We start from the raw sequence: 13,217 nt of genomic DNA, 5'->3' as shown, positions 1-13,217 counted from the left end.
CCTATACCCACACACATCTACACACACAGCACACACATCATCTACACACACCTATATACACACCTACCCACACTCCTATATACACCTACCCCACCCCCTTCCTCCCAAACCCATGCCTCCCCACGCACCTACACACTTGCCCCACACCCCAACTCCACAGAATAAAATAAAATGTAATGAAATGAAACTAGACTGAAGAAGCCTTTTGTTGAAAGTGATGTTCTTCATGTCTGGGTTCTCCCCACTTCCCGTCCCCACACCCATACACACACTCTGGATTTTCACTTGTCCCTTCCATTTCCATCAGTATTTTGTTTTGTTCAGAGTAGGATGTTACTTTTTATTTACAAAAAGTTTGTTGCTGTGGCAAATGTTGACAGCCGTTCACAGCTCACGGTCTGAGAAGTCCCCTTTATTTTTTAGGGCTCTCCACTTAGGTGAAACTGGATTCTTACCTGTGCCTCAGAAAAGAACTGGCTTCGGGAGAAGCCAATATGAGGCAGAGTTGGAGCTTATTTGAAGATAGTTTTGGGGCCAGAGAGATGCTCAGCTCACAAACCGCTTGTCATGTAAGCAGCAGGACTTGAGTTCAATCCCCAAGACCCAAGTAAAACAGCCAGGCTCAGTGTTCGTGCTCGCAATCCCAACGCTGGGCAGGTAGAGGCAGGAGGCAGCCTGCAGAGTAGTCCAGTTCTAGGCAAAGTGGAAGACCTGTCTTAAAAAGCAAGGTCGTGGGGCTGGAGAGATGGCTCAGTGGTTTAAGGACACTAACTGCCCTTCCAGAGGTCCCGAGTTCAATCCCCAACACCCATGCGTCGGCTCCCAACCGTCTATAACTGCAGTATACTATAGGATTGAGCGCCCTCTTTTGGCGTGCAGATGTGCATGCAGACAAAAACACATATGCACAAATAAAGTTAAAAAAGAAAAAATGTGGGGAAAAACAAAAGCAAACAAACAAACAAAACAAAAACACGAAGTAGAGAGTAACTGGGGAAGACGCCTGAAGTTAACCCTTGGCCTCCATATGCTTGTACATACCTATGTACCTGTACACACATGTAAGTATAATACAAGGCATTTAAACTTCATGTGTATGTGTATGTGATTACATGAATTCATATGCACTGTGTTCATGCAGTTCCTGTGGAGGCAAGAAGAGGGTGCTGGACCCACAGAAGCTGGAATTACAGATGGTTGTGGAAACGTAACGTAACCTGTGCTCTCTGCAGCAGCAGTAAAGTGCGCTTCACTGATGAGCCGTCTCTCCAGTCCTGACCACCTCTTTTTCCTTTTGAAATAGGCCTTATATGTAGTTGGCTGTCCTCAAACTTCTTATGTAGGGGTTGAGGAGATGGCTAAGGGTATACAGGTGACTGCCACAGGAGCACGGCAACCTGAGTTCAGATCTCTACAGCCTGCATAAAAACATCAGTACACACATCAGGAGTCCTAGGGTGCATCCCGGAAATGGTAAGCAAAACCAGGAGACTCTGGAAGCTCTTGGGCCAGCTATAATGGATTAAGAAGCCATGCCCTTTTCATGTGTGATGTGGAACATGTGACTCACACCAGTGCACACTCATATTTACCTCTAGCCTCTCCCTGTCTCTTTGTCTAGGTCTCTCTCTCTCTCTTATACACATGTGTACACACACACACACACACACACACACACACACACACACACAGGACAAGGCATTAAAAAATAGATTCTGATGACAAAGATTGAAAGATTGAAAGAAAGGTGAGTGTCCAGGAAGAAAGGGAGACACTGGAGAATGTGAGTGTTGGCTTCTGGGATATGAGTCACCTGTGAGTGTCTCTCATAGGCATAGGTGCTGGCTTTTGGGGCCTTTTGAAGGTATTAGGGTTGCCAAGGGACCGAAATGCAGCCACAGAGTGGCTTCTATGCATTGGATACGGTCACAGCTGATAAGAGAAAACGCTGGGTCAGCAGGGCTGAGGAAAAGTTAAGAGGTTTTCACTGTAAACAGAGGTTTAGTCTTATTGATGAGATTCCTAGGGAATGTCTGGCTAGTGAGGAAGGTCATAGAGCCATGGTTCATTACTGCTGAGGTAATTCTTCTCCATAAGAAACACTATCTTACAGCAAATGTTAACGGTGCAGTGATTCTTGCTCCTCAGCTGACAAGAGGCTTCAGGAGACCCCTTTGTGGTTCTTAGGTCCCTTAGTTTTCCTGTGTTCTGTCCTAATAGACAGAGGTGAACTGTGAGCCTGCATCTGTCTCTGTTCACCAATTCCTGGATGTTTATATACAATTATGCTTTGGTGTCTAGAGAGATGTCTCAATGGTACTTTCAGAGACCACAGAGTTGGTACCCAGCATCCACATATCAGTTCACAACCATCTGTAATCCAAGTTCCAGGGTATTTGATGCCATCTTTGGGCCTCCAGGGACGTCAGGCAGGCACATTGTGCACATACATATGTGTTGGTCAAACACCCATACTCGCTAAATAAAAGTAAATGAAAGTTTAACTTTAGAAATGTTTCCTCTGCACACTCTCATCAACTGTTTCTTTGCTCATGGGATGAAATCCAAAATCCTGACCTAGCTTCTGGCCTCCTCCCTCTCTTTGCCCACCCACTCTGTCTGATCTCTGCTCAAACCACAATTAGCATCTTTTACTTTTTGTCTCTCTTCCAAAGAATGATATGGGCATTGAGCTCGACACAGAAGGAATCCTGGCTCATTCTACTTCCCCTTGCATTAAACTAACCTCTATTAGTGGTTTTTCAGCTTGGCATTCACTAGGGGAGGGAGGACACAGGGATCTTCCTTCCTGTGGTGTTTTGAATTGCGAATGTGCCTCCACCCCCCTGGCTCATATGTTTAAGTATTTGGTTCCCAGTTGGTGGAACTGTTTGGGAAGGATTAAGAGGTGTGGCCTTGTCAAAGAAGTTGTTTCACTACGGGTGGGCTTTGGGGTTTCAAAAGCCCCTGCTGGGCCCAGTTATTTCTCCCTGTGCCTCACACTTGTGCAGATAAGGGCGTGAGCTCTCAGCTTCTGCTCCAGTCTCTGCCTGCTGCCATGCTTTCTGCCACAATGGACAGGCTGCCTTGGTCACACTATTTCATCACAGGAATAGGAAAGTAACTAAGACTCACCATATGGAGTGTAGCAAGCTGTCAGGAATGCATTAAAAAGCACACATGCACACTGTGAGCTCCAAACAGCAATATGTGCATTACTATTAAATGTGGAGGGAAATCATAGCATCTTGCTGGCAAAATAGTTCATTGTCAATCACTTTAGAAGGGCATACACATTATCTCCTGCTTCCTGTCTCAGAGCTGCCCACTCCCTGTGTTTTTATTTGTCTAGAAATGACTGATAAATTGATTTGTGAATACACCCATACATATTCACAGAAATATATATATATACATATATATATATGGCCTGGAGAGTTGGCTTAATGGTTAAGGACATCGGTTGCTCCTTCAGAGTGTCCAGGTTCAATTCCAAGCACCCACATACCCACATGGCGGCTGGCAACCATATGTAACTCCAGTTCCAGGCTATCTGATGCCTCTTCTGACCCTTGTAAGCACCAGGCATACCTGTGGTGCACACACATACATTTAGACAAAATACCCATACACATAAAATAAAATAAGTGCAGGGTGGCTCTCCTTCTCTGAGGAGTTAGAAGAAGGGGGACAGGGGAAATGGGGAGGGAGGGTGGGACCGGCAAGAGAGGAGGGAGGGGGCTATAAGCAGGATGTAAAAAATTAAAAAAAATGCTCCCATCTTTATATGTTTTACTCCATTGGTATGTTTCTGGATATCAGTGTATTGAGTGCATGTATTTCAACTGAATTCTCTTTAAAAATCTTTAAAATAAAGATCTTTTAAAATAAAAATACATAAAAATTAAAAACATATACAATGTATTTACGTAAATAACTGAAAATAACAAAAACTACTATTTAGCAGTATATTTTTCTCTTTTTAAAGTGGTTTACTTAAACGTTTTAGTTATTTATTCTTATGATATGTGTGTGTGCCTGTGAGTTGATGTGAACCAAGTGTGTGCACAGGAGCCCCTGGAGGCATCAGATTCTCCAGATCTGGAGTCTCAGGCCGCTGTGCTGAGAACCTGGGGGTTCTGGGAACCGAATGTGGGTGCTACACAAGAGCAACAAGTGCAGTTAAAGGCTGAGCCGCCTCTCCGTTCCAAGCATGGCCTCTGAGCCGCCTCTCCGTTCCAAGCATGGCCTCTGAGCCACACGTTCCCTTTTTTGTTTTTCCTTCAAAATACAGATAATGAGATGTCGAGATGGCTGTGATTAAAAGTTGTCACTCTTGCAGAGGACTGGAGTTCAGTTCCCAGGACCCAACAGGCTTGTTCACAACCACCTGTAACACCAGTGCCAGGGGAGTCAATGCTCCCTTCTGGCCTCAGTGGGCACTTCCACATGCGTTTGCGTGCTCAAGTGTATGTACACACACACACACACACACACACACACACACACACACACACACACAAACTCATAACTAAAATTTTTTAAATGCTTAAAGAAAAAATAAAACTAGGTAGCTGGACATAGTGGTACAAGCATTTAACCCCAGTATTTGGGAGGCAGAGGCAGATGGATCTTTCTGAGTTTGAGGCCAGCCTGGTCTATACAGTGAGTTCTAGGACAGTCAGGGATACATAAAGAGACCCTGTGTCAAAGAAAATACCCTGCCCCCAACTCAGCTAAAATTCTCCCCTTCCCTACAATAATGGATCTAATGGGTTTGGAATTTAATTCAATATAAAAATTTTGATGCCATAAAGTAATTTTTAAAACTATTGTTGAATTGTTTTCATGACTGTCAAAGTAACTAGAAATAAATGCAGTCAGAAATATTCTCCCTTTCTCTCTCCCTCTCTCTTTCCTTCCCTTCTTCCCCTCTTCTCTCTCTCTTTTATGTTAAAGGTATGTACCACCATACCTGGTGCAAGGTTTCTTTACCCCTTCTTATCAATGATGACAATCAAAATTATCAATAGATAACAGGTGTACAACCTAACCCTGCCTTCAGAAATGTACCTCCAGACACTGATCACTATAAAAAAATTGGCAGGGCTGAGCGTAGCGCACACCCTTAATCTTAGTACTTGGGGAAGCAGAAACAAGTAAGTCTCTTGCAAGTTTGAATCCATCCTTGTCTACATAGTGAATTCCATGCCAGTGAGATCTATGCAGTGAGACCATGTCTCAAACAAAACAAAACAATTGACTTCTGCCCCAGTGGAGTACACATGGCAGTCTACGATGATGGCTGTGAGAGGGCATAGACACTGGAGAGGACAATGTGACATGGTTCCAGAGGCATAATATCTGTCCTTAGGAGAGGCTAATGTGATTGCTTAGCGTCAGATCTGCACTGAAACACGACGTGTTCGTTGGAATGTGTTCATTGGAATTTTGCCTCATGAATATTTAAAAGCTTGCGATCAGGGCAGTGAACCCATCAGTCAACAGAGAACACAGAGACCAGCTGTTGAGTGAAAATAGCTATGCAGGTGTCTACGGGACTTGTAAGAAGATAGCCGGAGCCAGTTGCGGTGGGGGCAGAGCAATTGTTTATTCAGTGCTGTTCTGTGCTCTGCCTTTGTTAGTATCCTTTAAGGATATGGCCATCCAGATTCTAGAATTCAGGTGTGTGTGTATGTGCGTGTGTTAATTAGCCAATCCTTCCAGAACAAAGCAAATGACATTTCTCTGGAAGAGCTATAATATCTATGACAAGTTCCCAACAAATATTTGAACTATAATATCGACGAGCAGGCTCTCAACAAATATTTCTTGCCATCAAGCTGTATCCGATGTCACAAAAGTATTCATAAAACCAAAGCCTAATATCATATCCCCTTTCAAAACAAAACACCCCTAGCCTCACACAAAACCCTAACACCCAACCTAACAAAACCAAGCCAAAAATAATTTAGAAAAACTGCTACAGATGTGAAACTCATTTCAACCATCTTAACTTGTTGGCAGTTAAGTGTGTGTGTGTAAGATAAATGCCCAAAGAAAATGCAGTTGAAAACACCAAAGCCACCAGTCAGCTCAAGAGGCCACAAACTCTTTAATGCAGAGACAGAAACACAGACAAGAGGCCATTACAGAGAGGATCACTGGCAATGGATGACCTGAGCAAGCAACACTAAAGCAAGGCAGCCCGACAGAGGAAACGCTGTGCTTTAAACACGTGATCACATTTTACCCGGCCACATTTCAATTCACACAACAGCTCCGTGGGGCTGATTTATCTTCGCTAATTTATAGGCGAGAAGAGCAGCCCCGTGGCCCTTACAGAATTTACTCTCGTCATGCTGTGGTGATGGGGATGGGAGCCTGACTCACCCTGACCTATCTCCTACCATCCTTTCCATTTAGTCTTTTTTGTTAGAACGTACTGTAATACGTCTTGGTCGTATTGACTCAGTATGACAACAGCCATTCAAACACCTAAATAATAACTTGCTTGGCCTCTCCCTCCATGTCTTCTAACCTAGGCTGCCCTTGAACTCGTGATCCAGTCGCCTCCATCTCTCAAACACTGTAGTTGCAGGTGTGTACATCACCAAGGACTAAAAATAAGTTATTACTTTTAAGGTCTATTTCTATTTAGCGTCTCTGTGTGTGTGTGCGTGCACACGTGTGTGCAAGTGAGCGCCAGAGGTATCCTGTACCTCTGGAGCTGGAGTTACAGGAAGTTCGTGAGCCGCCTGCTGGGGGTGCGGGCAGCTGAACTCAGGTTCTCTGGAAGAGCAGTATGTAGTTCTCTTAACTACATACTGCCATCCCCCAGCCTTATAAATTTACATTGTTGTTGTTGTTGTTACTGTTATACAGACGCTTCTCTTTTTAAAGCACTGGGTATCCTGGAACCCTCTATATAAACAGGGCTGCCTCTGCCTCCCGAGTGCTGGGGCTAAAGATATGCACCATTATGCTAGACTTTCAATCAATTTTTAATGTATGTAGAGCTTTCAAGCCTAGCTAAAGAATTCTAAGATAATTTCAGTTTTCTCTTAATCTAAGTTGGTGACCCAGGCGCCTCAGCCTCAGCTTCCCAGCTCTGTCTGCTGTCCTGAGCCTCACGGATGAAGTCACAAAGGCTCTCTACCTGGAGGTTCCCACAAGTTTCCTGGCAAGGGAGTGTCTGGCATGGGGCTGTGGGCGGCTCCTGTTTGTCAGGAGGCTGTGCACACACCTTTGATGAAGGATCATTACTTACCTAGCATATCCTTATAGTTTCCTACTGTGCCACTTACATTTTATCACTTCCTCCTGCTCGTTAAGAGGGGACAGCTTTCAAAGGCAGGTGGATGACAATATAACTCAGGCAGGAAATGGCCCCTGCCTGCGACCCTATGCTAAGACTCACGCTATGACTCTAGTCTCTTCTAAACTGATGCAACGTTACCGTGTGAAGGTTAGGAAACCAAGGACAAGGAAACAGGTGGAAATGATTCTCTGTAATTCAAGAAAGTAAAAAGACACAGTGGTCTGGATCATACTGAGAATGGAAATATAGGAAACTATCTGTGCACAGGTATTTTTCATGGTGTGCAGGGATAAAATGCAGTCTTGCACACACCAGGTGGATACTTTATCACTCAGATCCCACCTCCCAACCTATCTGCATTGACTCTGGCATTCATTACATATTTTCTTCTATCAAGCACGTGTATGCAAGATAGTGATGTTTGATTTGAGGTTAGGATATATAATGCATGAGCATATTGAATATGAATGCTATAGATGGGTGATCAAATACACACTGAGAACCAGTATTCAGAGCTCACATATATAGATTTGTACTGTTCTGAATTAATGTGCTTTGTGTGACACAGTTTACTGCAAGGTGTTTAGAGACAACTCAGATAACACCTTTTTAAAAATTTCTTTATTATTTGTTACCATTATTATTTTATGAGAAAGCATTTCTCTGTGTAGCCCTGGCTGTCCTGGAACTTGCTCTGTAGATCAGCCTGGTCTTTTACATTTTTTTAAAAGTTTATGTATGTATGTATGTATGTATGTATGTATGTATGTATGTATGTATGTATGTATATGAGTGCTCTGACTGCATGTATACCTGCGTGCCAGAAAAGGGCATCAGATCTTAGTATGGATGGTTGTGAGCCACCATGGGATTGCTGGGAATTGAACTCAGGACCTATGGAAGAGCACACAGTGCTCTGAGCCATGGAGCCATCCCTCCAGCCTGAGTAGACTGCTCTTGAGGTCACAGATCCACCAGCCTCTGCCTCTTGAGTGCTGGGATTAAAGGCATGTGCCACCACGTCCAGGTCTTACTATTATTTTTAAAGGTTTGATTTTAATTTATGTGTATGAGTGTTTATGTGCATGTATGTACATGTACCATGTATGTGCTAGTGCCTGAGAAGGCCAGAGAGGGTGTCAGAGTCCCTGAGTTAGAGGTAATTGTGATAGTGAGCCACCACTTTGGTGGGAACCAAACTTGGGTCCCCTTGCTTTCAAGAGCAGCAAGTGCTCTTAGCCACAGAGTCATTTCTCCAGCCCTACTCCTCTTTTAAGATAGAGTTTTATGTAGCCCAGGCTGGTCTAGACTCCTGATCCTCTTGTCTTTACCTCAGAGCCAGGGCTATAGGGACAAGCCACCAGCCTGGCTCTGTCCGATGACGTCTTTGTGTACCTATAATGGTTTTGTGTCGCCTATGATGGTTTTTCTGCTCCTTCACAAGGGCATGGAATTTTAGGTAAAGGATTACAAGTGGGTATGTTTGTGAACTTTTAGATATAATAATAGTATGTGCTTCACAGATTTTGTCAGGCTTAAAGGATTAAGTAGCTATAGAGGATTATTATGAAAGAGTGAGGAGAGGGGAAGAATACACCGTGTTGATGAATTTGGGAAGCACATGGTGAGACTGCCTAAAGAAACAAGCTGGGTGTATCAGCTGCAGCACTCAGCAGAGAGTCCTCCAGGACCTCCTATGCCCTAGGCTGTGTTCTAAGAGTTGGCTGAAGCACAGCTAAAACCAACCAGATTCTAGGTGGTATGCACCATGCTTTATTTTATTTTGTGCAAAATATTGCTTTATCTGGTTTGTTTGTAATGGAATGTTTTTCCTCCCAAGGGAATGGTCCAGTGGACATAAAGCATTTTGTTTCTAAAAAATACTATTACATTTATTCGTCTATGTAAGTGTGTGGCACATGCATGTGGTGGTCAGAGAACAACTCACAGGAGCTGATTTTACCTGAGATTTGAACCCAAGCCATCAGGCTTGGCAGAGAGTGCCTGTGACTGATGAGGCATGTTACCAGGCTAATACTTTTATTTTTACCTGGATGTGACTCTTCATCTTGTTCTTTCCTACCTGTTTTCTCTCTTCCAAAAGACATGAATGATGACAAATGAATTGTGGTGGCCACTGGGGATCTAGAGGTGGATTTTAGTACCTAAATTCTGTTCTCACTGAGTTACAGTTTTTAGGGGGGTTGTTTTTTTGAAATCATATTTTAATTAATTAATTGGTTGCTCTCACTGGCCTCCTAGTGAGATTCTTATACTGAACATTGGTCTCTTTCACACAGAGAAGAAATAGTTGTAACTCAACTAGGAAACTATGTGGTCTTGCATCATATTCACTTGAGAGGATCATACATTGGGGCCATACCACATTTTTGTGGAAAAAAAAAAGAGGGAAAAAGAGGAAAATAAAGAACAAACCAAGAGATTGGCTTGAGTCAACCCACTGCCAGGTTGGCCGCATACCAAAAGAGCCATGGGACCTCCGCAGGGTGGTTTTCCTTTAGCCTCTTACAGGAAGGGGAGGGGAGGTACAGGTGACTGACTCCTGGGACCACTGCAATCTGGGGAAACCTCCTTCAGTTAGCCTTACAGGAAGCATTTATCTTTGTCTCTATCTAGCTTGAGAGGGACAAACAGTTCTAATCTCAGTGAAAACAACCATAAGACAAAGAGTTGGAGTGTTTGCGAGTCCATGTCAACTGCCTGAGAGGAGGAGAGGCCTCTGTTTGCCCTGCATCAGGTAACTCGGGATCCTCAGGAGGCTCTCGGAGTCCATAATGAAAGTTGACAGTGAGTCTTATCTAAGAGTAGGGCACACAGTGCTTCCTGATAAACCCGCGCTGTGAAGCAGGCGAGTGGGGGTTTTCAGGAAGCAAACGGCTGGGGCGGTGGCTAAGGCGCGGCTGGTTTCAGATGCTGTCCACCTTTACTGGGCTGGGTTTAAAGAAATCATGGTGGAGAGATGTCCATGCACGCCTGCAGATTTGTCAGATGAAAAATGATAGTTGAATATATAGCTCTGTGACGGGAAGCTTACTTTCTTTTCCTATTTTTTGAGGCAGGATCTTTATTCTAGACTGGTCTCAAACTTCCTATAAAGCTAAGAATGCCCGTGGTCTTCTGCCCTCCACCTCCCTCGTAGAGCTCTGACTGGTGTCCAGCAACGCAGCTGCTGTGTGTGGTAATGGAGACTACATGCGTGCCTCCTAGGTACGCGATCTACCAACTGAGCGGCACCCTCAGCCTCAAAATGTATTTTTAAAATTAAAATTAAAATTTAGCATTCAAAATGATGGGCTCCGCTCTGGCTCCTGAGGCCCCACCCTTATATAAAACACCGTTGACAGCTGGTAGCTGCTAGGAGCAGGGGAATCATTCATTTTTCTCTGAGGGTGTGGCCCCTGGTAGCTGAACATGTTCCATTGGATGAACTTCTATCCACATACAGGCAGTACTAACTGGTTGTGGTGGCAAATAAACATATATATATATATATATATATATATATATATATATATATATATATATATATATATATATATATATATATATGAAGAAATACATAGACATGAAGTTGGGAAGGATCTGTCGGAGAGAAGTCTGTGGGGAGTTAAAGGGCAGAGTGAGGGATGGCTATGATCAAAAGAGTTTGTATACACACATGAAATTCTCAAAGTATAAAATATTGTTTTGAAAATTCATAATTAAACTGGGAGTGGGCACTCTTTCAATCCCAGTATTGAAAAGGGAGAGGAAGGCAGATCTCTATGAGTTCAAGACTAGCCTGGTCTATGTAGTGAGTTCCAGGCCTGACAGGGTTACACTGTAAGACTCCACCTCAACAAACAAACAAACAAACAAACAAACAAGCAAACAAACATGCACTCACATCCTCTAACACCCTCATACGCACACACAGTTTTGACGGTCAAGTAATCTAAATATTTCTTCTAGCTTGACTCTGCCATGATTTACTGCCAATCAGATCCCTGATGATGGTGTGATTAAGGCATACACACATGCACGCTCGTGTGTGTGTGTGTGTGTGTGTGTATAAAACAGGCATAATTAGTTTTGCTTTTCTTGACTTACAAATGCAAACTCAAAATTTTGGCTAGGTGTTTGACTTCTGAGCCCAAAGATTTGGTTTCCAATTTTCTGGATTGGTCCATAACATGGACCATGGAGGTTAGTGATGGTAAGGAACCAATGTAGGAAAATAGTCTTGGTTCAAGGTACCATGGAAGGCCATGGCAGCCCCAAATTCACTACCATGTGAAGAAGCTACATTATCCAGTTAGATTAAGTGCTGCTTTGGTTTAACTCTGTCAGCCATATCCATTTTAGATAATTCAATCTAAACAAGTTGTGAACCGGGAAAAAAGCTTCCATTTAGGCTTTAGGTGTCAGTAGGAATCAGAGTATCCATTTGGTGGGTTCTAATCGCTTTCTATTGTGTTTCTAATTGGCTATGTAAGTGTTGAGGTATAATCTATTTCACAGACAGATTCTTAAAGACAAGAACTATGAAAAAGGTTTGGTGAAAAACCATTAACAGAGAAAGGAGCGTGAGAGATGGGTCAGTGCTTAAGAGATTTTGCTGCTCTTGCAGGGGACTGGGGACTGGTTCCTAGACCCCAACCAGGGTTGTAGAGCCATCTGTAACTAGTTCAAGAAGATCCAATGCCTCCTTGAACCTTGTTAGGCACCAGACATGCACATAGTCCTTATACATACATGCATACACACAGGCAAAAAATTCATACACATAAAAAGTAAAAAATCAAAACAAAACAAACCACCACCAACACAGCAAGCTGTGTTGGCCTATGCCTTTAATCTCAGCCCTTGGTAGTTAAAGAACCTGTGGGGTCAAGGCCACCCTGATCATTAAGCTCTAGAACAGCAAAGGCTACAAAGTGAGTCCTTGTCTCAACAACAAACAAACACAAGCACAATTTGTTTGTGATTTTTATCTTGTTCTCTATACATATGTAAAATGTCCTTGGCATATGTTTATTTATATGTGTATAATTTTTTTTTTTTTTTGTCTTCAAAATGCTCCCTGCGTTATCAGGTAGTCTGCATAGATCCTGGTGGGACCTGGGCTACCTAGCACACTCATTTATGTGTGCTTCCTTTTTAAACACTTGCTGCAATTGTCAAAAACATGGTATTGGGTTTTAAAGTACATCTTTTTTTGTATGTTTAAGCTTTGATAGGAATTAATTATTTTTGTTTATTAATTAATTTATTTGTTTTGGTTTTTCAAGGCAGGGTTTCTCTGAATAACCCTGGCTACCCTGGAACTCTTGCTCTGCAGACCAGGCGGGCCTCAAACCCTGAGATGGCCTGCCTCTGCCTCTTGAGTGCTGGGACTAATGGTGTGTGCCACCACTGCCCAGATTAAGAATTAGTTCATTTTTGAGATGGAATTTCTTGTGTTTCTGGCTGGTTATTGAACTCTCGATCCTCCTGCTTCCGTCTTCAGAGTGCTGGATTACAGGTATCAGCCACCATACCTGGTGTGTGCACATCTGAGGGCTTTCAGTGTGGTAGGCAAACACCGTGACAGCTGGGCTACAGCGCCAGCTAAGCCACATTTCCAAAGCCTGGCAAGAGTTTGTTAAAAATTCTAATTCTTATCCTTTCCAGGTGTACTTAAATGAAACCAATACATGCACACGGATGCACACACACACACACACACACACACACACACACACACACACCCCACTCATAAAACCAAACAACCTTATTCTCATATACGGAGCAGAAAGGAAGCCAAGTCCAGCAGCACAGAAAGATGGTTGTGAAAAAACAAAACAAAACAAAACAGAGAGTGGCAAGGGAGGGCTTGCTCTCTCTTTTCTGTTTT

Source organism: Psammomys obesus, unplaced genomic scaffold (genome assembly GCF_907164565.1).
Source record: "Psammomys obesus unplaced genomic scaffold, mPsaObe1.curated_primary_1811, whole genome shotgun sequence".
In the NCBI taxonomy this organism is placed as follows: Eukaryota; Metazoa; Chordata; class Mammalia; order Rodentia; family Muridae; genus Psammomys; species Psammomys obesus.
This window is presented reverse-complemented; position numbering follows the sequence as displayed.